This window comes from Elaeis guineensis, chromosome 4, assembly GCF_000442705.2.
Source record: "Elaeis guineensis isolate ETL-2024a chromosome 4, EG11, whole genome shotgun sequence".
In the NCBI taxonomy this organism is placed as follows: domain Eukaryota; kingdom Viridiplantae; phylum Streptophyta; class Magnoliopsida; order Arecales; family Arecaceae; genus Elaeis; species Elaeis guineensis.
In genome coordinates, this window is record NC_025996.2 from 91,506,931 (window position 1) to 91,533,354 (window position 26,424).

Here is a 26,424-nt window from a genome sequence, read left to right on the forward strand (position 1 = left end):
TAACAAGGGTTAACATCCAAACAAATTCAAAACTAGGAACATAGAAGAAAATAAACCTGTTAGATAAACTAAAAATAGATTCAGAAAGATACACATAGAAGACTTTCAATGTTTGTGTAGATAAAAGTGCTGATACATCATGAATGTCATAACCAACACAAGGAAAAGTTGGTTCATAAAGCATTCTTTTGGAGCATACACTTCATTTAAAAAACTTAGGCACTAATATTAGTAATTATTTTTTGATAGATTATTAGCAAAAAAGGATAATAGAAAACTTTCTATCTAAATAAAGCACAGCAACATGGGTGATGGTACTTATCAGCAAAAGGAAAAAAATAAAAAAATAAAAAACAAAACAAAGAAGAAGAAGAAGAAGCATGAATCCTAGGGTCTCATTCCTTTTCTTGTGATTTTCTTTTTTTCACTCCAATGAAAAAATAAAAAACCAAACAAAGAAAAATTAGTGCTCTACAGGAGAATGAAGCATCTCCACCCCAAAATGATGTCCACAAGAAATAAAAATAAAATAAAGCTTCTTAAAATCATGCAGTAGAAAATAACAAATGATGAAGTGTCACTGAATATGCTAAAAATCCTTAGGAGAAAACTAAGCATATTAAGCATATCTGCTTTTAAAGATGCCCACAAGCACCAAGAAAGAAACAAAATAGAATATAAACAGACATATAGAAAGATGATGATAGCTTATCACACCTCTGACATAAGATTGCTAGCTGGAGTTATGGCAACCATCACATACTCAAAGAGAACTCTCCTTACAAGCATGTAAGATATTATTATATCATAAAGCAAGAAATGGAATAAACAATCAACTAAGTAAATCCAAAATCTAAATAACTAAAATCCAAACTTTAATACCATAAAATTCAATGATATTCACAAAACAAAGATAACATCTTCTGGTTGATAAGCATATTTATTATCTAATTACTGTACTAGTATAAAAATGATCAATATCTCCTAATTAGTACTGGTACAACTTTTCGTACTAATCTCAACTCAAGCTTCTTGGAGCAAGATTTTGAGGTCCCATGACTTTTGGCAACACCATCAAGTATGGATACATGGACTTTGTTCTGAGTTTGTTTCCAACTCTTGTGACACATACCTTCTATAAGTATGTAATAATTAGTTCGTTGGACTAGACAAGCCCTAGTTTGCACATAGTTTTAGATTAAATTTAGATGATCTTCCTTGCTGTCTTTATTCTCAGAACTGACGATAAACTGAATCAAATCAGAGATTATGTATACAGAAATGATAATGGAAGAAAGGAATAAATATGAGATAGAAGATTGGAAGAAACAAGAAGGAAAAAGAAATATGAGAAAAATGGTGTGCACAGAGCAGAGAGATTAATTCAAATATCATTCATGTTACAAGGTTGCTTCCAGCAAACATACAGTAACTAGAAGTAGAATGTCAAATATCACAAGCACCTGCCGGCATCACAATATCCCTGAATAGCAAGATGGCCTTGATTCTGAAACCGCAAGCCTCTTCCAAGTAACCACCAAACAGCATTTTAGTTTAGATTGACATATCAAGCTCTCTAGTTTGATCTTTTTATTGAAAAAAAAAGGTAAAAACAAAAGTCAAAGCAAAACCAATTGTGAAATTTTTGGTGTCGGTATGGAAAAATAGAAAAATGGTACGAGACCTCCCATCCACAAACATTTCCTTTACACTGATGGATGCTGAGATTGGTGCTAAAACCATCAATTATCTTGTGATGGTATGACAGTTAGTGTTGAGAAATATTTGGTACCAGTACTATTTCATCACTTGAGAAGGGGCTTCAGAGCATAGCATAGCAAACAAAGTAACATCTCAACATCTGAGATCATTTTAATACAAACTCCAGGTTCAGTATAAACCAAGTTCGGTAGTTGAAATACTAGAATAGAAAATAAAGGGATGTTACACATGAGCTTTACCATTTAGACGGTATTTACAGCATCATACCTAGAAATTCAGCTACCCTTCTACTTGGCTTTTAAACCATTTGTTTTATCTCAGACATTCTGACACATACAACAATTATAGCTACAAACAAGCCAAGGAGGGCTCTATCATCTCCTAAAAGCATTTCAAGAATGCTTCACATCGGAACAAGTCCATACTTTTCTATGGTGAAAATTTGAAGAATTCATTATACTGCACTAATGGCATTTCATGGGAGATTAGCTCACAGGAGAAGTGAGAGAAATGGACATGATAACAATACAACAATATATTATTATTGAATAAAAAGCCCATGGATGGGATTCAAATATAAATAGCAAATTTCTCATCTATCATGCCTTTCAAATGCTTGCATCGTGCCAATAACATGGTCAACTTGTCATTATTTATAGACAAAGATGCAGCTATCTATTATTTATTTCTATCCTTTTTTTTAGGGAGTAATCATCAGCAAAGTTACTGCCTCTGAAATCTCCATCAGTTTTCCTACTTTCAGCATGAGTCTTGGAAATGCATTGTGCCAATAACATGGTCGACCTGTCATTATTTATAGATAGACACAGCTACCTTCTGTTTGCTTCTATCCCATTTTTCTAGAGAGTAATCACTAGCAAAAGTTATTGTCCCTGAAATCTCCATCAATTTTCCTATTTTGAGCATCAGTCTCGAAAGCACAACCATCTTCAAGGGTGACCCCTGGGGGTGAACATGCAGGCATGTGAACTGATGAGGGTTGCTCTCCAAATGATCTACAGCAGATTTGATAAAGTTCATCAAAGGGCACTTCCTTCAAAACATAATGCAGTGGTTGTTGCTATTCAGCATCTGTCTCACAGAGGGAATCCATTATGGAAAGATCCAACACATAAGCAACTGAGGCCACCCCAGATTCCAAATTCAGCAGTCACCAATTGTAGATCCGCCTGAAAATTGTGACCCATCTTGGAATAATGTAATAACATGAACCATGTAGCTCAAGACCTGCACCCTTCTGTACCATTACACTAGCCTCCATGGTAGCTAGATCCCAATCCAACAATCTACATGATTGTGTAAGATGCTTGATCAAGCAATCTTCAAAGGCTAACTTTTGATTTGGAATCTGCGAATCCATATCAGAACCTTGGCTCAAAAAGAACAGGTCGTAGGGAAAATTTGGAAGTTTGCGACCCTTTATTGCTCTAGCGAGTGGCTCAATTCTTGTAGGGGAGCTCCAACCAATACTTGGTAAAAACATGTCGGCTATCATTCTCTCTCTGTTTGATTTCTCTAGCAGATCAACTTCAGAACAAGGCCAACGGATTGGGTTCATGGATGCTGCAGTCAGAATTTCCTCCACCAATCGGTCCAGGGCATTGTTGCAAGCTAAGATGCAACAGTCTGGATCCATTTTAGAGGCATTACAATTGTCAAGAACCCTCACTGAAGATCTCAAATAGCTCGAGACCAGTTCACGGGTCTTCACTAGAAGTGGAGAAGGTTATTGAGATGAACTGTTTGCTAGCCACTGTAGATCCTCTCTCAATTTGTCATCATCGAAGAAACCAAAGTGCTCTCTATCAACTAGGAAAACAACTGAGAACAAGTTTACCCTTGTTATGTCTGCATCATGAAGACCAAGTCTCTTAATTGTTGTGGCTGAAGGATCAGCAGTCTCTTCTTTGTATGCATCATCAACTACTATGAAAAGAGGTAGGCTCAATCCAGAAGGTATAGACATCAAAAGGTTCTGAAGCCGAACCCTTTGAATTTCCCATGGAATGCTTTCTGATACCAGAAACATAATGCAGCTTGCACCAGCAAAAATATCATCACAAGCACATGGCTGCTTGTGGACAAACATTGCCTCCCTAATGACAGATAATGAGCAGGCTTCTGAAAAACAATTTTTGTTGATCCATTTCCCGAAAGAACTATTTCTATATATTGATCCATTTCTTCCATATTGATTGAGATGATGAAACCATCAGCTCATCATTTTCTTTACCAGACCCCATGAGTTTTGAGAGCAACCATCTTGAAGCCAAACGATTGGTTTGACCCGTTGTGACAGTTCCCTGGAAGCAACTTCCAGCAAAGGCATTTGGCATCGGGATTTTTTGCACTTAAAATTGGTGCAACCAGTTCTGAGACATTCAGTGTTGACCATGATTTCCCATATCTTGCATATCTCTCTCTTGCAATGTAATCAATATGGAGCTTGCTTCTGGCTTGTCTTGGTGGCTTCATTAAAAGATAAAGTAAAATAAGGAACTAAATTTAACGTAATGTATAACTTTACAAATAATCTATGGAGATCAGAGACATATCATGCAGGTAACTTACTTCTTTAATTTGTCATTCTGGTGGTCTTGCTTCTTCAATTTGTCGTTCTGGTGGTCCTACTTCTTCAATTTGCCGTTCTAGTGGTCCTAACGAGAGTGAACTCAATGAACTCGCAAGGAGCTCTATTTGTTCCCCATTTTTCCTCCACAAGGATGTTATCTGCTTCCATTTTCTGGTAGTCAATGATGTAAAGCATAACTGTCAACTCCTGTTTTTAAAACCTGAGTCATGTGAAAAACAAAAGCAATAAGAAGCATTAAATAAACAAACCTTACAATCAACTTCAGCTTTTCATTGGCAACTTCATTCTTCGGACACAGAATGATTTTTGATGCTTCATTATCTAGGCTTTTGCCTGCTTCTGTCTGAGGGGCTGTATTCTCGACTATGAGCTTGGAGTTTGAGAATCTAGGTGCTTCAGCCTGAACTATAGTTGTCTCCATTTGAGGCAAGATTCCCTGACCCATGGAGGTTTCTCCATCTAATTCAGTTATTTGTTCATCCTCATCATTATGTATTGAATTATCTTCAGTTACACAGCTAGCAATCGGAGGGAAGATTTCAGTCATTTTAGCCTCATTTTCTTCTGTTACAGTAGCTGGCAGTGGCCCCACAAATGGTTGTTCAGTTTGTGTGGCAGCCCTAACAACATTATCAAATTTATAATCACACGCTTCTTCATTGCTTGTATTAACCCAATCTTCTCTTTTGGATGGTTCAGTTCTCTGAAGAATGCCATCTGGGACATCTGATGCAACTTCTATTTCTTCAGAGAGGTCTGAGATATTAGGATCAGAATAAACATCATCAACAATCCTCTTGGACTTCTTGAGGTGCACAAGTTTTGGAAACTTGGTTGGAAAATCGACGTCCTCATCATTATGTACCGAATCATGTTCAGTTGCACAGCTAGCAATGGAGGGGAGACTTCAGTCATTTAGCCTTATTTTCTTCTGTTATAGTAGCTGGCAGTGGCCCCTCAAGTGGTTGTTCAGTTTGTGTGAAGCCCTAACATCATTATCAGATTTATAATCATGCACTTCTTCATTGCCTGTATTGACCCAATCTTCTGCTTTGGATGATTCAGTTCTCTGAAGAATGCCATCTGGGACATCTAATGCAACTTCTGTTTCTTCATAAAGGTCTTAGATATTAGGATTAGAATAAACATCATCAATAATCCTTGTTGACTTCTTGAGGTACACAAGTTTTGCACACTTGGTTGGGAAATCGAGACTTCAGTCATTTTAACCTCATTTTCTTCTGTTATAGTGGCTGGCAGTGGCCCCTCAAGTGGTTGTTCAGATTGTGTGACAACCCCAATATCATTATCAGATTTATAATCGTGCACTTCTTCATTGCTTGTATTGACCCAATCTTCTATTTTGGATGATTCAGTTCTCTGAAGAATGCCATCTGGGACATCTGATGCAACTGCTGTTCCTTCAGAGAGGTCTGAGTGAGAAATGGACCTTCCTTCACCATATACATCTCTTCATATTTTTTTGAAACAAATCCATGATATTTCAGAAAACCTTCAACATCCTCCTGAATAGGGTAAAGAAATGTTCAGAGAATTAAGTTCTGCAGAAACGAACTTGATGATTAACCAGCAGCTAAATGGCAAATTATGCCTCCATGCCTAGCGAGTACACAACATGTGCAATGGGAATTCAATGGTTTTTCTGAAGACCTCTGTGCAAAGCAGCAAGTGCCTTTGTTCTTATCTGGAGAAAAAGTGTTGCTTAACTACATGTACTCATAAAATACAATTACAGTTCTATAAAAGATGTAGTAGGGCTAAATCATGGCTAGTAATGCTAATCCTGTATTGAGGACATAAAGCATATAATAAATTAAAAAAAATGCAAGAACCATAATCAAGGTAATGGCTGGTTGAACTGAAACCATCATCGGATAACCATTGTAATGAGATTAAGGCTGTAAACATGTTGGGTGCGGATAAGCACATCCAATTTGAGTTGTCTTGCACGTGCGTGCATGAGACACACACACCCAGAGAGAGAGAGAGAGAGAGAGAGAGCTTGCAGATTGCAAGGTGAGATTAGCTACTCATTGCTTTTAGGCTCAGCATTTTTTTCTCAACCTGTACCTATGAAAAATGACGCACACAGTAATTCAATGCAAAAACAATATATTCTTTTAAAACTACTTAGGTCCTTGATGAAAATGGATGCAAAAAGAATCAAAAATTAACAATAACCCTCAAAACACATTCAAAACCACATCGAAGGCATGCATATCCCTCATGTCCTTTTCTCTTAAGCTCAATTGGCTGCATGATATGAACATAAAATCCCTTGCATGTCAATTTTGATCAAGACATCATCAGCTTCAATTGGCCTCGACACAGTCTTCAAAATGAGAAAAATCGACATGTTTTCCTTGCCATTATGATTTATTTATTGATCATGCAGCCAATGCAATCTTACTTACAAGAATCTCTTCCACCAACGTGATGCTACACCTAATGGGATCCTGGGAACTTCGTCTTTGCTGCTACTTTGTACTAAGGACCATATTCCATCAACACAAGGATCAATCCATTCCCACAGATTCCTTTCATGCTTTTCGCTAGTAAAAGATGTAGTTATTAGAACAAATTGAAATAATGCATTGAAAGAATCTATTACAAGAGTAGGGATAATAGAATTGAAGTAAATTTCAGGTTCATTGATGTATCATTCATTTTCAATGGGATATCAAGGAAATCCAAGCATGATATTCAGACAGCATCAGTGCATGTACTTGTATAACAATCATATGAATTGCATGTGAAAGGAATGTAGATTACGTGGAAACATATTTACCTTGGCAAAGTGAGCATGCATCAAGCAGCCCTGCAGGTGAGTTGCTTTTCTTGCGGGGCGAAAGAAGGCGATATAATTACCTATTCTACATGCTTTGGAATGACAGAACCAATGGATTCTGTTATATTTCATTGTTATTATATTAAAAATAACTGACCATCAATACACACAAATACCTTGCTACTTCTCAAGCAAATAAAATTTCTGGAGTGCATCTAATCTCTGGAGTCATCTTAGCAAGGTCAAGTGAGACCTCTGCAGGTCCCACCTAAAACAGAAAGAGGGGAAAAGATCAGCTAAAAATTGTATATGGTTTTAAGCCATAGCCAAGATGAAAGACAGCTTACTTTGTATCCTGGATGCTTATCCAACTTGAGAAGTGCTTAATAACCACGAAACTCCTCTTCTGTTGGAACATTGATTCCCTTCTTCCTCTGGTCATCATACATTTGAAACAACTCGACTGATGTCTTTCCCATTTGTTCTATGTTCAAGTGTGCATCAAATCCTTCTGAAAACCCCTCGCCTTTCTTGTATTCACACAACTCATGCATCGCAATGATTTGGAGTCTTATCTGATGTCAGAAAAGGAACAGCAACTGCTTAACTTCTATTGCATATGGCAGCAATGCGCGAAAAAAAAAGAGAGTAAATAAAACTAGAACTGAATTATACTATTTGCTCAAGCATAATGACAGCCTGTTGGTTGAAAATATGTTGCATTCTGAGGTCCATCCTTGTCGCCTACATTCTATCCCACAAAAGTTGTAGATGCTCAAAATGTTGTCCTTGTATGGTTGATCCGGCAAACTCAGAAGATAATCAACCATCTTCTGCAAGACTGGCATAGGCCTTATCAAGTCAGCTTCTTGCTCAGCTGTCCTACGACACTGCATGAATCAGATAAGAAATTCAATCATGCTTCCTGTCATAGGTGATGAGAGGTAATTTTAGAACAAATTCTATCAGGTGGACATGAGATGAAGATTACTCGTCAACTACCTTTTTGACAGCAAGAAATTTGGTAGTTTGGTTTCTTTTTCCATCCAGGCGCTCGTACCTATCCAGATCTCCTTTTGTTTCGTGCTCCTTCCGTTCAGATTCTGAATCATGATATCAATCCAGCTTATTACTCTCAATGGTTTCCAATGCTCTTCAAGTTTTGGCAAAAAAGGACAAGCAGTGACCATCTAATAACTATTACCATAAGTGAATACACAACATTATGATATCAGAAACCTTGAACATATCCGGACAAAGCCCAACCACAACTTGAGATGACTCTGGGCCTTCAGTATGAAACAAATTGTCATCGCTAGATAAATCACGTGCTAATTCAATATTCTCATCTGCATTGCATTTGTCTTAAGAAGCTTGGTTCTCGTTATTTCCTGAAGGTTTGCACTTCACAAGATCATGCAGGTTCTGAATTGGTTGGCTTAGTTCAACATTGCGGCGGGCCAACCGCTTTGCCTTCGGTTGCATTTCCGTGCATTGAAATTTACTTCAGAACATGTCGAAGGCCTGAGATATATACTACAATTGTTTTCCTGAAGAAAGCCAAGGTAAGCAAAATGGTAGCAAATACCTTTCTGAATCAGATTGTGTAGAAGATGTTGCCAAATCATCAGCAGAGGGTACAGGAGATCTAGCTCTTTTGCTTCCATCACAAAAAGAAGGCCTTGGTGGAGATGACGTTCCACTATCATGTGCACCAGAATAAGATACAACTTGGTGATTGCTCTGTCGAGGTGGGAACTCATCATAATTTACTAGAGATTTCCTTCCACGGCCCAATCTTGGAGTGGATATATGAGGCCTGAAAAACAATTGCGACAGATGTCATCCATCAAGATAAAAAAATGTTAAAATAAGGAAATAGCAGAAACAATGATAATTTCTTACTGTCAGGGATACAATGAATATAATGTTTCATAAAGCATATCAAAACGCAGCAAGGTTTCAAAAAGGACACATATTTATGTCTTCGGGCTTTTAATTTATAGCTAATATACAATGAACGGTGTTAGTATAAGCTATGCAATGATTTATTATCTCAATCCAATTGCTGATAAGACCATTCGAAGAAGAGCAAAGAATTAAAAAATCATTCAAAAAATAAAGAAAGAAACTCACGTTTGCACTTCTTTAGGAGAAAAATTAGACTTCTGGACAGAGCGATTGCTTCCAAAAGCCGAGGTCGTGACCTTATCCTTTTTGAGGTTTTAGCATTCCCATTTTCAAAGCACATGTTTGCATGAGTTTGCAATCTATCAACGGGAATCAAGGAGAGAGATCAGACACTTCAACACAGTTAAGACGATTGAATATTTCAAATATGAATAAAGAGCTATAAGAAAGCTGAAAAATGTAGCAAATGACACCAGGTAACATGAAGTGCCTTGATGCAGGTGCGCATGGTATACAGGAAACTCAAAAATGATGAATGATTAAGATTAGGATCGTATTGTAAATTGTAAAGGGGTCAAACTAAATATGATCACAAATTGTAAGATTCTTTTCAGTTTCTTGGAAACAATAAAGATAAGGTTCGAACAATATGAGGTGAGATGCAATATTAAATTTGATTAAACAAATAATTAGTAAGTACATTTTTTGACCACCATAAGGTGATATTTATATGACGTAAGAAGCATAATTAAATTTTATTAAATAAATAATTAGTAAGTGTACTTTTTGACCATCAGTTATAAACATCACGCCTCCAATCCAGAACCTAGGCCCGGGAGTACGGCTCACGGCCATGCTACCAGCAATATCTAGCAGTAGAGAGCCAGTGGTGACCGCAAAGAAAACTATGAAAAAGGCTCAAAAACCAGAGCAATTGGGCCTTTTTCCTCTTTGGACGTGGGCCGTTCATCGGCGGCAATCGTCTCACCATGAAGGTTCATAGGGAGGCTGAGGGACTGTTGAAAAATTGGTAGTACTTGATGATGATAGAAATATTGATCATTATGGAAACGGCTTCAAGGCGTGCTGCAATGCCACTATCCTTAAGGATTTATTCGCCTCCACCAGTAGTGCAATAGGGTTGCATGTGAGAGCCTTGAGGATACAATGAAGCTCACGTTCGGCGGTGCTTTGCACTTAGCAACAACGAACTACTAGAACACGCCGGTATATAGAATTGTTTAACTCTAGTGATGCCTTCTGCAGCAAATACCACTAGAGATGATCCTTGTTGTTAAGAGAACAGTAGAGAGAATGATGTTGTTGTTCATTCTGAATCATTAGGATTGAATACTTATAAAAATGGATAGGCACTTAACTACCGAGCAGTTGCAACCATTCATAATTTCCGAACAGTTGCATCTGTTCCTAATATTTAGTTTGAATTTTAAATTTCCAAACAGTTGCATCTGTTCATAATATTTAGTTTGAATTTCAAATTTCAAATGAAATTTTTAGAAGCTTCTAGAAATTCAACTGATAAAATATAATTTTCAGCCTAGTGCGTCGCGTGCCATCTTTTGACCATTAAATATTTAAGGTCGCATAGGTGGCTCATGTATTAGGCTAGCCTATCTAGTATTCATCCAATCTAAATTTTACCGTGGAGAATTCTTTATATACTAATAAGACTCATTCTCTGTAACCAATACGAGACTAAACTTTTGTGGATAACTCTTATGATAGTCCTACATGAAATTCATGTTATACGAATTTCATTTTATCTCAATTTGGTCCCCACAAATTCTCTCTATATAAATAGATATTTATATTTTGAAAACAAATTTTCAACATAGGGACCGGACATGGTGGCGCAGGAGGCCAGAAAAAAGGGAGAGAATGTTGGAAAACAGGGGATGTAGAAGAGAGGCCGTTCTTGATGGTTTTTTGGCCAATTTCTTGGCTGACGGATATCTTGGCCAGTGAGTCGGTTTTAGCCGTTGGCCATTCACCATTGTCAATTTCTTGGTCGGCGACAATCCTAATCCCAAAAGAAAAAGAGGGATGGATCGGCTCAGGATTTGGTGTCCAAAGATAGTGGGGTAGGTTGTTGGAAATAGAGAAAAGAATGCTAGAAAATAGGGGATGTAGAATAGAGGCCCATCTCTAGTTTTTCGACCAATTTCTTCTCCATCCGACTTCTTGGCCATTGGCCATTCACTCGTCACCGATTCTTGGCCAGCGACAATCCTAATCACAAGGAAAGAAGAGGGATGGATCGGCTCAAGGTTTTGTGTCTAAAAATGGTGGCACAGATGGCCAGAACAAGTAGAAAGAATGCTTGAAAATAGAGGATGTGCAATGGAGCCCTTTCTTGGTGGTTTTGGCCATTGACCATTCACCGACGGTGATTTCTTGCCTCATCACAAAAGAGGTTGGAGATTGGGGCTCCTATCGGCTCCAACAATTGCTGCGGATTTTATTTTCGATGGCCATAGCGCTAGAGATTATTGAACTCGAAAGGAGAAAAAAAGGGTATTACAAGAAAAAAATATTTTTGTGATGAAATTATTTACGATAAAAATATTTATCGTCAATAAAATTATTTACGATGATAAAAATATTCATCATAAATAATTTAATATTTACGATAAAAATAATTTTTCAGCACAAATAGTTGGGTATCAGTGATGAAAATTTTTTTTCATTGTAAATATATATTATTTGTGATGAATATTTTCATCATAAATAATGTCTCATTTATTTTAATTTTAAATTTTTAAATATTAACGATGAAAATATTTTTATAGTAAATAATTTAAGTATTTATGATGAAAAATATTTTTTCATCGCTAATAAGTTTATTTCCAATGAAAATATTATCTTTGTCAATAATTTAAAAAAAATTAAAAATTTAAAAAATTTAAAAATTATAAATTATTTATGATGAAAATATTTCATCGTAAATAACTTAATTTTGAGATGCAAAAATTTTCATCATAAATACTTGATTATTTATGATGAAAATATTTTCATCATCAATAGTAAAAAAATTAAAAATTAAAAAAATTAAAAATTTCTTATTATTTACGATGAAAATTTTTCATCGTAAATAATTAAGTGTTTACAATGAAAAAAATTTTTGAATTGTAAATACTTAATTATTTATGATGAAAATATTTTTATCATCAATACTTTAAAAAAATTAAAAATTAAAAAAATTAAAAGTTGTTTATTATTTGTGATAAAAATATTTCATCGTAAATAATTTATGTTTATGATAAAAAATATATTTGCATCGTAAATAATTTATTATTTATGATGAAAATATTTTCATCACTAATTTATAAAAAAATTAAAAATTATAAAATTATAAAATTTTAATTTTAATTTTGTGTAAGACAACTGCATCTATTTTTTGTAGCAGCTGTATACATCTTTTGTCCTTTTACGTAGTAAAAAAGTAAATTTGAGTTATGATCCAAACCAAATTTTTTGTATGAAAAAATAATATGAAAGTAGGTGATATTCTCGGATTAGAATGAATAGATCTTTTTGAATGAAATGAGCTATATATTTATTTGCGACATAAAATTCATCTATTCATCACTATCATTGTTTCTAGTGATATCAATGAATCTTTCTGATGGAGTGTCTGCCTTAAGCTGTATAAAAAGAGCCTCCTTTCATGCAAAAACCATATAGTTAAGCAGCGCATTCTAACATGGCTTCTATGATCTCAAAAAGTACCGCACGTTCCGCATCGATTGATGCTCAAATATATCTCTGTAGGAGTTTCAATCATGAGAAGACAAACCATACGAGCACTCATCTTCCTAGCAATAGAAAGCATAAATATGAGCTTGTGCTTTATAATACAACTTGCACTACCTGCAGGTCTGTTTTGATTCTGGTTAATTGCTAGATCTTTGATGCTCACACAATTCCTCGTGAATTTCTCAAACTCGATCCTCATATGCATGCGATATACAAGCTTCTGGATCTCTAATTTTCTGTCCCTATCCTATCGTCTAAATCTCAAGCTTGATGAATTTTTCTTACGATCTCAGAATTATCGCGATATTCTCATATTCCAACTTTCAGAATGAGGACTCCAAGAAAAAAATGAGCTCCTTGGAGATCAAAAACCTCAAAGCTATCGATCTCCTATAGTGTCCATTTTATTGTAAAAGTCGAAGAGTTATTCTTATAACAATTATTAGTGACATAAATTGAACTTTTCATCGTAATTATATTTTTTATATATGTAATTTTTTAAAGAAAAAAAAATTTTTTGAAGAAAAAATTATAAATAAACTATATATATATAATTTTTTTGATTAATAAAAAATTATTTTTTTGATGAAATTATTTTGAAAATTTTTTTAGACCAAAAATTTTTTAGATTAAAAAAATTAATTTTGTTTTTCATCATGAATAATTTTTTAGTGTCATTTTTTTTGTTAAATTTTTTGGATGAAAATTTTTTTTGATGGAAAAAATCCAAATTAATTTTTTATAAAATTACTATTGGAAAGATTTTTTTTAGACTGAAAAAATTTGAGGGGCAATTTTTTTTAATTATTAGAGATGAAAACCAAATTTTTATTGCAAATAGTCTTTAAATTTTTTTAAAAAAATTTTAAGAAAATTTATTTGTGATGTAAATTTATTTTTCATCAGAAATCATGTTTTAAAAATATTATTTTAATCAATTTTTGTGAAGAAAAAAATTGTTAATGGAAAAAATTTTTATTTTTTTATCAAAAAACCATTTCAAAATTATTTTTTTATTTTTTTGAAGAAAAAATTATTAGAAAGAATTTTTTTTTTGGATGGTATTTATTAGCAATGGAAATTGAATTTCTGTCACTAATAGGCTTATTAATGATGAAAATTTTATTTTCTATCATTAATAATTTATTTCATAAATTTTTTGAGCAAAATTTTTTTAGAGAAAAAAATTTTTTAGTGAAAAATTTTTTGGCAAGACTTATTGGCGATGTAAATTAATTTTCGTCATTAATAATAGTATTAGCGATGAAAATTTTTGTCGCTAATAGTTCTACATTAATAAAATGTCAACTTGATGTCCCTTTGCACGAAACCCTCTTCCTCCCCCGTCCCTCTCCGCTCTCCCCTCTCCGAGCTCTCCCCTCTCTCCTCTCCGATCGAGCTCTCTCCTCTCCCTCTTCGAGCTCCTCCCCTCCTCTCTTTCCACCAGTGACCGCATCTCCATCGTTGCTGCTGCCATTACCATTTGCCGCCGTTGCCATCCGTCGGAGGTAAGGATTCTTCCCATCCTTTTTTTTCGGTTGATCGGGACATCGGGGGTGGAGGGGGTTGCGGGGGTGGGGGTGGGTGGCTGGGGGCAACACGGGGGTAAGGAGGGGGTCGGGGGGTAGTCGGGGATGACACAAGGGTGGGGAGGGGGGCCGTGGGTGGTCAGGGGCGACACGGGGATGGGAGGGGGTTGGCCGGGGAGGGAGGAAGGTTGGCCGAGGTGGTCGGGGAGGGAGGAAGGGAAGAGAGAAACGAGGGAGAAAAAAGAAAAAAATAAAAAAAATCAAATATTAATCAAATATTTTATTATTTGATTAATAAAAATAAAATTTAGATCACGATCCGAATTAGATCGAGGTCAGGATCCGGATCGAGATCCCGATCTGGGTTGGGATCCAGATTAAGATCTGATCAGAATTTGAGTTGGGATCCAGGTCGTGGGGGCTTGGAGAGGGCAGCGGCACTGCGGGGGGTGAGTCGCAGGGGTGGGTGATGGCGACAGCACCATGGGAGCGAGGGTCGCAGAGGCTGAGTCCGAACAGTGTAGGATGGGTGACGGTGCCAGCACTGCGGGAGCAAGGGTCGCAGGGGCCGAGTGCAGAGCTCGTTTAGGAGAAAAAATATTTTAAAAAAATATTTTTAGATAAAAAATATTTTAGACAAAAAATAAAAAATAATTTATTATATATAAAAGATAAAATATGAATTAGGTTGGAGTCAAGAAAGAGGGGGTTTAATCGATCCGAACACAATTAGGTCGGCTCTAGGTCAGGCCAAATGTCTGTCTAAGCCCAGCCCGATGGCCAAATGGGCCCTATTTTTTTGGCTAGAGCCCGGCCTAAATGGTTTAGGATCGAGTCTGAAGCCTGTCCCGATGGGCCTCCTGATGGTCCGACCCACTTCCAGCCCTATCCACGGGACTGCCTCCACATTGCTGCTTTTGGTGAATTTGGAAGATGAGGGAGAGAGAGTGGAGGATACTCGGCATGGGATTGGATTTTGTATTATTATTTTATATTAATATTATTTTGCATGCTCAACTACTTGTAGTTTATTTTATATTTATTGCATAAATTTTTTAGTGTTACTACTAAAATTTATAAATTTTTTATTGTTCTACTAGCACAATGCACATTGCTTTTGCTTATTACAATTTAATTATTTTGTATGCTGTTTTGTATGCTTTTGCTTATTATAATTAAATATAAAAAATATTTTTATTTTAGAGAAAACTCTACTGAAATTTTTGATGAAAAAATTTTAATGCAGAGTTACTCATTTTTTGATATATTAGAAATCCATCTTTGAATGTATGTTCAGAGATGGTAGTTAAGTTGCATTGAACCGTAGATTCTCGTTCAAGAGTCGATCTTGATCGAGATCAGCTCTTGGATATCCCATATTCGAGTTTTTTGAAAAAAAAGTAATCTTATTATTGTTAATAGTTGATATTTTATTTCATTATGTGGTAATCAGCACTAATCTGTCTACTGTTCTCTGGGTATATAGTGGATAGGGTGCGTAGGCACCATATTGATGTCGTATACTTGAAGAATTATGGAGAGATGCTACCAAAATTTTTACAATAATGAAATAAAATATCAACTAATAACAATAATAAGATTATTACTTTTCTGAAAGGGATATGACCACACCTATTAGTAATGATTTGAAATAGATAGGATCATGCATTTTTGCTTCATTAAATTGGTGGAAAGAGATTTTTGTGTTATTGTTCAGTCTATATTCTTTAATACGTACTATTTTATATAAAATAATCTATTTATGGATCTGGATCGAGATTTGGTTTGAAATTCGGATCGAGATTCGATCTGAAATTTTGGTCAGGATCTGGTTTGGATGAATACCACTGAGAATTTCTTTGTTGTTAATGGTTTTTGTGTTTGTTGTTAGATGGATATCAACAGAAGTTGGATGAATACTAGAGATATTTTTTTGCCTGAATATTAAAAAAGTATTCGAGATTTTATTGAGTTTGCACAGCATAAGGCTGATAGAGCTAGTCGGATAAAATATCCATGCAAGAGATGTGTCAATATGGTATATCGTCACATAACACTTGTTAAGGAGCATCTGCTACGTTATGGTATGGATAAGAAGTATACTTGCTGGATATGATATGGGGAGGGTGATTCGAATGAAATTGTGTGCGGCGATGATGATACTGAAGATGATAATGATGCTGCTGAACCTATCAAGCATGGTGGTATATGATACGATCGTGATATTGTTGTTAGGACATCGTGATTATCAATCAAATTTTGATTTCAATAAAAATTAAAAATATATAGAAAGTAATGAGTCAGATCGAATCCATAGAGAAGGTAGAATTTTGATTTAAAATCTTTGATTTTGCAAAAAAAATAAAATTTTGGAGAAAATAATTTAAGTCGAAAAATAAAAATTAAAAATATGAAAAATAAATCAGGTACTAAGATCTACTAACTAAATCCTAGCATCTACTTGCAATAAAATAACTAACAAAAATTTAAAGAGTATAAAAATAAATTGATACTAAGATCTACTAATTAGATCCTAGCATCTATGTGCAAAAAATAAAAGACAGAAATTTAAAGTGCAAAAAAATAAATTTTTCATTAACTAGAATTAAAATTCAAGTACAAAAAATTAAAAAATAATAATAAAATAAAATAAAAATAAACTATAATAAGGATCCAAAGTTAATCAGTCTAGCCTCATCGAAAAGATGGTTGATGACCTCTCCACCATCTGTCGTACTCCGTAGAGCGAACTGGCTTCTCTTCTTCTTTTTCTTGGGTCCCTAAATCTATCTAATTTTTTTTTTCTATACTTTTTACTCAATTTTTCTACTCTCAAAGTTTATTCCCGGACCTCCTATTTATAGATGAATTTTTCATAATTTTTTGGTAAGAAAAAGAGTCATAAAACCTTTAGAAATCATATTAATCTTCTTAGGAATATTCCTGACCATCGGATGGAGCTTGAACCATCCAGATCTGCCCAGAAAATCTTCATTTTAATCCAAATCAAAGTCGGATCAAACCACAGCCATCCAATTTGGGTTTAAATTGGTTCTGGGCCATCGGATCGTGCAAAAGAGTCCTATTCAAAGTCGGCAACGAGTCTGGACCGTCGGATCTGATGATGGATGCATTTTCGACCGTTAGATCATGCAAAAACCTCTCTCTCACTGTGAGCCATGCCTGTGGACTGCGTGAAGTTTTCTGTGGACCGCACCTTATTTTTATGGACCGAGCAGTCGGTCCACCATGCATCGGAGGTAATATTTTTTATTTTTTAGGATATTTTGGCTCGATTTTTGCTCTGATTTTTTGCCTGAAAAATAGAAAAAAATATGCATTAAATTTTTCAAAAATTTTTCATCATTTTGGTACTTAAATTGCTTAATTAAATTAAATCTATTTTATTTTTATAATTTAATTTATTAATGAAATTAGGGTTTTAAGAAGATGTTAGCTCCATAAATTATTAAAAATACCTACAATAAATATAAAAATATGTCACTTATCACACCTCCTAACTTGAACACCGTGATAGGATCCCTGACAATGGCAAAAATTGATAGGATTAAGATGTTATCGTTAGGACACCATGATTATCAATCAAATTTTGACTTCAATAAAAATTAAAAATACGTAGAAAGTAGTGAGTCGGATCGAATCCACAGAGAAAGCAGGATTTTGATTTGAAATCTTTAATTTTATAAAAAAAAATAAAATTTTAGAGAAAGCAATTTAAGTCAGAAAATAAAAATTAAAAGTATGAAAAATAAATCTGGTACTAAGATCTACTAACTAGATCCTAGCATCTACTTGCAATAAAAATAAATAATAAGAATTTAAAAAATATAAAATAAATTGAGTACTAAGATCTACTAACTAGATCCTAGCATCTACTTGCGAAAAATAAAAGACAAAATTTAAAGTGTAAGAAAATAAATTTTGCATTAGTTAAAATTGTTGTCCAGCTATGCAACCCAAGAGGGGGGGGTGAATTGGGTTTCTAAAAAATTTTAAGCCCAACAGATAACTTATGAAGAACAAAACAATGGCTTTAAATCAATATTAATTACCTAAAGCAGTATTGCAAGGATATAATAAAGAAATAAGATAAAGCGATAAAGCACACCACAAACACAAGGATTTATAGTAGTTCGGTGCTAACCTTGCACCTACATCCACTCCCCAAGATCCCACTTGGGAATTTTAATCCACTATCCTTTGTATTCAACCCGAATACAAAACGTCGGAAACTCCGACACTAGCTATCCCAAGCTAGAATACAAGACGTAGGAAACTCCTACACTAGCTATCCCAAGCTAGATCACTTGTTTCTCGGGTACAAGTAAACCCAAAACACTCCGATTTCAGGTTCGGATCAACCTTTCCTTGTTTTGGAAATCCTCCAAAAACAAGAACAAAAACTCACAAAGAGTTAGAAAATTTTGAGCACAGATTAATACAATAACAGCTCCTTAAATGAGCAAATATAACAATAAAAGCTTTACTCAAATGAAGAACCCCTTTTTCAGATTTTCTCAAAGTGGATGAACGCTTGAATGCTTGAGAAGAGGTTGATTGTTGATTGAAGATCTCTTGAAGGCTTTGAACAATCTCTAGATCAAGGTTGAAACAATAGGCATGAAGAATTCTCTCCTTGAAAGATCTTGCTTTTCTCTTTCACAATCTCTCTGGTATATTGTGGATCCTCTCTCTTTTTCTCTTTGGATTTTTCGTTGATCTCAGGCTTTTTCTTGCAAATTTTGGATCCTCTCTTCTGTTCTTCTCTTTTTCCTCTTTTTCTCTTCTCTTCCGTCTCTTTTGATTTCACGTTTGATCCGCTATTTAATCTGCAATTTCTTTCACCATTTAAAGCATTTTGTAGCATTAGAAGCAAGAGAAAACAATTTAGGTAGATAAAGAGCCATTAGAGGATTTTTAGGAAGCATAAATGGCAATTAAAACGGGCAAAAAAATAGCCGTTGCTGACAATTCCCATCGCAGGGGTCGACTCATGAGTCGACTCATGCTTCAGGGGTCGACTCATGAGTCGACCTCTGTTGCAAAAACCAGAGAATGCGTTTCTGGAAATTCTTGGCTCAAATTAGCAGGGGTCGACTCATGAGTCGACTCATGCCTTGTGGGTCGACTCATGAGTCGACTCACAGGTCGTGCCAAGCCAGAAAACTAGCGTGCCAAGGAGAATTTTTGCGTGCCAATCAGCTCACAGTGCCATGAGTTGACTCATGAGTCGACTCATGCACTTCAAACCTTCATAACTTCAAAAATATAAGTCCAAACACAATGAAATTTTCACCAATAGATTTCAAATCATTTGTTCTACCAAATGGTACTATCAAATCAGAATTTTAGTGAAATTATGATTTTGCCCTTGAAGAGCATAAGGACTTTTTCATTTTAAAATTATTTGTATCCCTTCAATCTGCTTTGTGATCATCAAAATCAATCTAGAGCAACAATCTCCCCTTTTTGATGATGACAAAATATTTGAACAAAAATATTTATGTTAATGCATTAATTTCAAAAGAATCCATTATAAGTGTATATGCTTGAAAAGAGTATGATTCTTTTGGCATGTAATATAAATGCAAAAATAGTTTGTCCATTTTCTTAAAGATTTGAAAAGGGTATTAGATCATTTTGAGTTCAAGATATATCAGAGCAAGAGAAGATAAATAACTTTTTCTATGTATCAGAGTAAGAAAAATAATTATATCAGAAAAGATTTTACAATGTATCAGAGCAAGAAAATTTTATAATATATCAGAGAAAATTTCACACTGTATTAGAGCAAATGTCAGAGTAAATTTCTCATTGTATCAGAACAAATTTAGAGAAAATTTCACACTGTATTAGAGCAAATGTCAGAGTAAATTTCACATTGTATCAGAACAAATTTCAGAGAAAATTTCACATGTATCAGAACAAATGTTATAATATATAAGAGAAACTTTCTCACACTGTATCGGATAATTTATCAGAGAAACCTTCACACTGTATCGGATTAAATTTTATCATGTATCAGAGCAAGTTAAAAGAAATTGTAGGATGTATCAGAGTAAAACAAATTTCTTAAGATGTATCAAGGTGAGTAAAATTTCAAAAGCAAGTTTGAATTTTGAAATATATCAGAGCATATAAAAAAAACTTATTTGCATTGTACTCATGATTTTGCTTTTGATGGATGACTTTTTGTTTAAGTTCTGTCTGATACCAAATTTTGATACCAAAATTTCTCAAAGTTTTGTTTAATCTTTCAATCCTTGTTTTTGTTTAATTTCTCCAATATTTGTTTAATTTCTTCAATATTTTTTTAATTTCTCCAATATTTGTTTTAATTTCTCCAATCTTTGTTTTTGTTTAATTTCTCCCCCTTTTTCTCATAATTTAGGATTTTGCTTTTTGTCTAATTTTAATTTTTTTTTTGTTTAATTTCTCCCCCTTTTTGACATCATCAAACATAGTTAACTCTTTCTTTTCTTTTTCTGAAATATTCTTTAATTTCTTCTTCTTTAGAGTTTTTCACAGATGTTTGCTCCCCCTTAATATAGCAATTATCAACAGCAAACAACAACAAGGAGAAGACAATATTTCAACAAGAAGAAAATATATAACCAAAATATGATCATTACAAAGAGGTAGAAATATAGGTAAAAGATGATTCCATTAATATCATAATTATTTCAATACATAAAATTCAACCGGCTAAATGTCAATACATGGCCCCAAGGTATAGATCCTAGAACAAGACACTAACACCTAGGATCTAGTAAAGATCAAGATAAGTCAATGATCGGAGTCATCAGAGATAGGATGAGGAGATGATGGATCAGAAGTGCGTCCTCTACCCCGTCTGCCTCTGCCACGAGTAGGAGAGCGAGATGAACTGGGTGGTGAGAACGCTGAGATGCTAGGGACTGAACAGAAAGGGTGAGTCTGATAGAATCAAGTACGTTCAGTGCTCTGGAAATAGATTGAAGTAGAGCAGTGAACTGGGTGGTAGCATGCTCACTCGATCCTCGGATCTCTTTCCTCAGTAGCTCATATCCACCTTCTAGTGCTCCTCTGAGCCTGCCAGCCTCTGCAGTGAGATCTGTGACCTCAATAGTAGACTCTGTGGCTGGGGATGGGCCAATGCAAGGACTTGCCCCTGCAAGTCAAGAACTCTGCCAGTAAGTCTCCAGACTGTATCCTCAAGCTGCTGTATCCTGACGGACTGATCTGAAATCATCTGAAATACAGTGGAGATGTGGGGAGTAATGGTCTGATCAGAAGAAGTAGCTCTAGGTGTAAAAGAAGTACTACTCCACTGGCTAGACAGCAAAGAAGCCACACGCTGTGAAATATGCTCGATCTGATCGTCAGCCAGTCTGAACTCTGAATGAGGTGCTCTGCTCTCTGGCTGATACACTGGTGTGGGCATCCTAGTAAACTCCGAAGGGCCAGCCTCTGTATCAGGAATGAACTGTGTATCTGGTGATGCTGCCCTGAAGTCATGTACAGGAGAAGATGGACCTTCTTCTTCTACTCTGCCTTCAGTTCTGTCTTCAGTTCTTTCCTCAGCTCTCTCCTCAGCTCTTTCTTCAGAGCCCTTGATCCAACCACCAACAGTCTTTGTAATTCCCATTCGGTGCAGGCTGTGTTGGTTGAAAGTGTCCACATGTGAGAGCTTGGTAGGTGTCTCCCCCTCACAGCTAACTCCAAACCTCCTAAAAACTCTAGTAAGGGCCATACCATAAGGCAAGTGTGCCTTGGATCTATTCAAAGTTTCTCTCATGGCCTCTATCATAAGTGCAGGGAGGTTTAGGGGGGTCTGAGTGATGACATGAAACATGACACATACATCTCTGCCAGATAGTAAGTCATGTCTACCACTCCTAGGAAAGAATAGTTTTGTTACAATCTGATGCAGGACCCTCATCTCAATGGACAGTAGCTTTGCTTCTAATCTGTTTAAACTTCCTGAAAAAGTTTCTCCTAAGATAATTCTGATCCCTTCTTCTTTAATTGGGAGTTCCATATATGATTATCCTTTACTAGGCAACTGAAGTATATCTCCCAATATTCTAGAATCCAGGCAGATATCAATCCCTTGACTGTTGAAGTCACTGACCCGTTTCATAATTTAGGTTCTGGTAGAACTCTCTGACTAGATCAACATAGGTGACTTCCTTAAGAGAGCAATAAAGTTCCCATCCTTGATTTTTGATCTTGGTAGCAAAAGTAAAGCCTTCTTTCTCAAAGAACCGAAAATCTATATTTTTCCCAGTTTTACTTTTCTATCAGAAAGAGGATTTACACTTGGGCTTATGGAGGATTGAGAGGGACCTTGAGCAGGTACTGAAACTGGATCGGGAACACTGGAAGACTGAGCATGCCTTTTCTTTCGGACAATTTCCTCAGGCTCTCGGATTGATTTCCTTCTTTGGGGAAGTTTCATCTTTGGAGCCATATCCAAAAAGTAGCAGACAAGAAGACTTGAATTTAGTGGAGGAGGGATCACAAAAGAGTAAAGAGGAATATTGGTGGAGAAAAGAAGTGGATTTTGAATGAACGGTGAAGTTCTAGGGCACGTTCCACCCACGCCAATCACTGCGAGAAAGCACAGAAAAATCCTTTTCAAGGAGGCAATTTTTGGTGGAGAGAAGGAGGGAGAATTGCCTCAGAATTGATCCTTGGATTTGGAGCAAGAAGAGTTGGAGAGGACGGCTTTCGGAAGAAAGATGATGAGAAGATGAGTCGTCTCACGAACAGGGTTTCCCGTTTAAAAACAATGAACCCGATGGAAGTTGGTGGGATTTACAAGTTTGCCATTGAGTCGACTCATGGGGGTCGACTCATGAAGTTCAGAAATTTAGGAAAAATACAAATAAATTCCAGAAAAATTCGAAATTTTGGGAGTAGGAATTTTGCTCAAAGATAAGTTTTTAGAGAGATAAATCTGAGCTTTTGGGACCAAGATAGATTTTGAAAATTGAGCTCTAAGAGTTTTTGACATCTATTCTTTGGAAATTGAGAAATTTCAGACAAATGGATCTAGAATTCCTAGATTTCTTCTAATTTCACAGAATCTATCCTCACTAAGGGCCTTTGTAAAGATATCGGCTAATTGATTTTCAGTGCTAACATATTCAAGAATTATATTTTTATTTTGAACATGTTCTCTTATGAAATGATGTCTTATTTCAATATGTTTAGATCTTGAGTGTTGTATTGGATTTTTAGATAGATTTATGGTACTTGTATTATCACATTTTATTGGTGTTTCATTAAGTTTGATTCCAAAATCTTCGAGTTGTTGCTTAATCCACAAGATTTGAGCACAACAACTTCCGGCTGCAATGTATTCGGCCTCAGCCGTAGACAGTGCCACCGAATTTTGTTTCTTGCTAAACCATGAGATTAGATTTACTCCAAGAAATTGGCAAGTTCCACTTGTGCTTTTTCTATCTAATTTACATCCAGCAAAATCAGCATCAGAATATCCTAACAAATTAATTTGTGAGTCCTTAGAGTACCATAATCCTATAGTTTGTGTACCATTTAAGTATCTAAGGATTCTTTTAACAGCATTCAAATGAGATTCCTTAGGATTAGATTGATATCTTGCACATAAGCAAACACTAAACATGATATCAGGCCTACTTGCAGTTAGATATAATAATGAGCCAATCATACCTCTATAGTATTTTAAGTCTACGCTTTTACCTTCATCATCCTTGTCAAGCTTACATGAGGGACTCATTGGTGTGCCAATTGGTTTGCAGTTCTCCATTCCAAATCTTTTGAGTAGTTCCTTGGTGTACTTGCTTTGGGTGATGGAGATTCCCTCTTTTGATTGTTTGATTTGGAGTCCGAGAAAGAAGGTGAGTTCTCCCATCATGCTCATCTCGAACTCCCCCTGCATAAGCTTAGCAAAGTCTTGACAAAGGGATTCATTAGTAGACCCAAAAATTATGTCATCAACATAAATTTGTATAATTAGCATATCATTTTGGTTTCTTTTAATAAATAGGGTTGTATCTACATTGCCTCTTGTAGAAACCATTATTTAGTAGAAATTTGCTTAGCCTTTCATACCATGCTCTAGGTGCTTGTTTTAGACCATATAAAGCTTTATTTAATCTAAAGACATGATTGGGAAAAGCATGATTTTCAAATCCAGGGGGTTGTTCTACATATACTTCTTCAGAAATATATCCATTTAAAAATACACTTTTAACATCCATTTGAAATAGTTTGAATTTCATAAAGCAAGCATAAGCAAGTAGAAGTCTAATGGCTTCTAATCTAGCAACAGGTGCAAAGGTTTCATCAAAATCAATTCCTTCTTCTTGATTATATCCCTTAGCAACCAGTCTTGCTTTATTTCTAATTACATTTCCATGCTCATCTAATTTGTTTCTAAAGACCCATTTTGTGCCAATTATTGAATAATCTTTAGGTCTTGTTACTAAGGTCCAAACATTATTTCTTTCAAATTGATTAAGTTCCTCTTGCATAGCATTAATCCAGTTATGATCATTTTCAGCCTCTTCAAAAGTTTTAGGTTCAAGTTGAGATACAAAAGCACAATGATTAAGTACATCTCTAAGTGAAGAACGTGTTTTTACCCCATGCATAGGATCACCGATAATTAACTCCTTAGGGTGGCTGTGAACATACCTCCATTCCTTGGGTAATTCATTTGTACCTTGAGGTTGTTCTTGAATTTCTTCACCTCTTTCATTTTGTTCGTCTTCTTGATCCTTGTCTTCTGGAGTTGCTGAATCTTTCAGAGTGATCTCCTTCATACCTTCTATTAGTGGATCTGCATCATCAACACCCTCATTCTTCCTTGAAGGAAGATCGTTAGATTCATCAAAGACAACATGTATGGACTCCTCAACTACTAAAGTTCTTTTGTTGAACACTCTAAATGCTTTACTAGTGGAGGAGTAACCTAGAAGGATTGCTTCATCTGATTTTGCATCAAATTTACCAAGTTTTTCTTTGCCATTATTTAATACAAAACATCGGCAACCAAAAACATGAAAATATGCAATATTTAGTTTTCTTCCTTTCCAAAGTTCATAGGGGGTTTTCTTTAAAAATTGTCTAATTAAAGCACGATTTAAAATGTAACATGCTGTGTTAATAGCTTCCGCCCAAAAATATCTTGGAAGGTTGCTTTCACAAAGCATGGTACGGGCCATTTCTTCTAAGGTTCTATTTTTCCTTTCAACTACCCCATTTTGTTGAGGTGTCCTAGGAGCAGAGAAGTTATGGCCAATTCCATTTTCATCACAAAAATTTTCAAAGTCTTGATTTTCAAATTCTGTTCCATGATCACTTCTAATATTTTGAATTGAAAACCCTTTTTCATTAGTGACTTTTCGATGAAATTTAGTGAAAATTTGAAAAGTTTCAATTTTGTGAGCTAAAAAGAAAACCCAAGTAAAACGAGAGTAATCATCAATTATTACAAATCCATATCATTTTCCTCCTAGACTAGTGGTTCTAGTTGGTCCAAATAAATCCATATGTAAGAGCTCTAAAGGTCTAGAAGTTGAAATAGTATTTTTGGATTTAAATGAAACTCTAGTTTGTTTGCTTAATTGGCATGCATCACAAATTCTATCCTTTTCAAAATTCAGTTTTGGCAAATCGAGAACTAAATCCTTTTTAATTAATTTTGAAAGAGAATGCATGCTAATATGTGCAAGTCTACGATGCCATAGCCAACTAGTCTCATTTATTTTAGCACTTAAGGAAACTAGGCATTGCATGTCTAATTTAGTTACATCATTCAAGTCTACCATATAAACATTGCCATGCCTATGTCCTATAAATTTAATGCCATCGTTAATAGGACTTGTCACAATGCAAACAGATGATTCAAAACTTATTTTATACCCTTTATCACAGAATTGACTAATGCTAAGTAAGTTATGCTTTAAACCTTTAACTAGTAAAACATTCTCAATGTATTTGGAGGGAGTGATACCAATGTTACCTATCCCGATGATCTTTCCTTTGCCATTATCTCCAAAGGTGACCAT

General features: G+C 35.3%; 1 pseudogene; it reads right to left on the reverse strand.

Annotated features, from left to right (window-relative positions):
- Positions 1-2,292: 2,292 nt before the first annotated feature.
- Positions 2,293-26,424, reverse strand: part of LOC105035505 (SAC3 family protein B-like) — a 91,104-nt pseudogene continuing 66,972 nt past the window's right edge.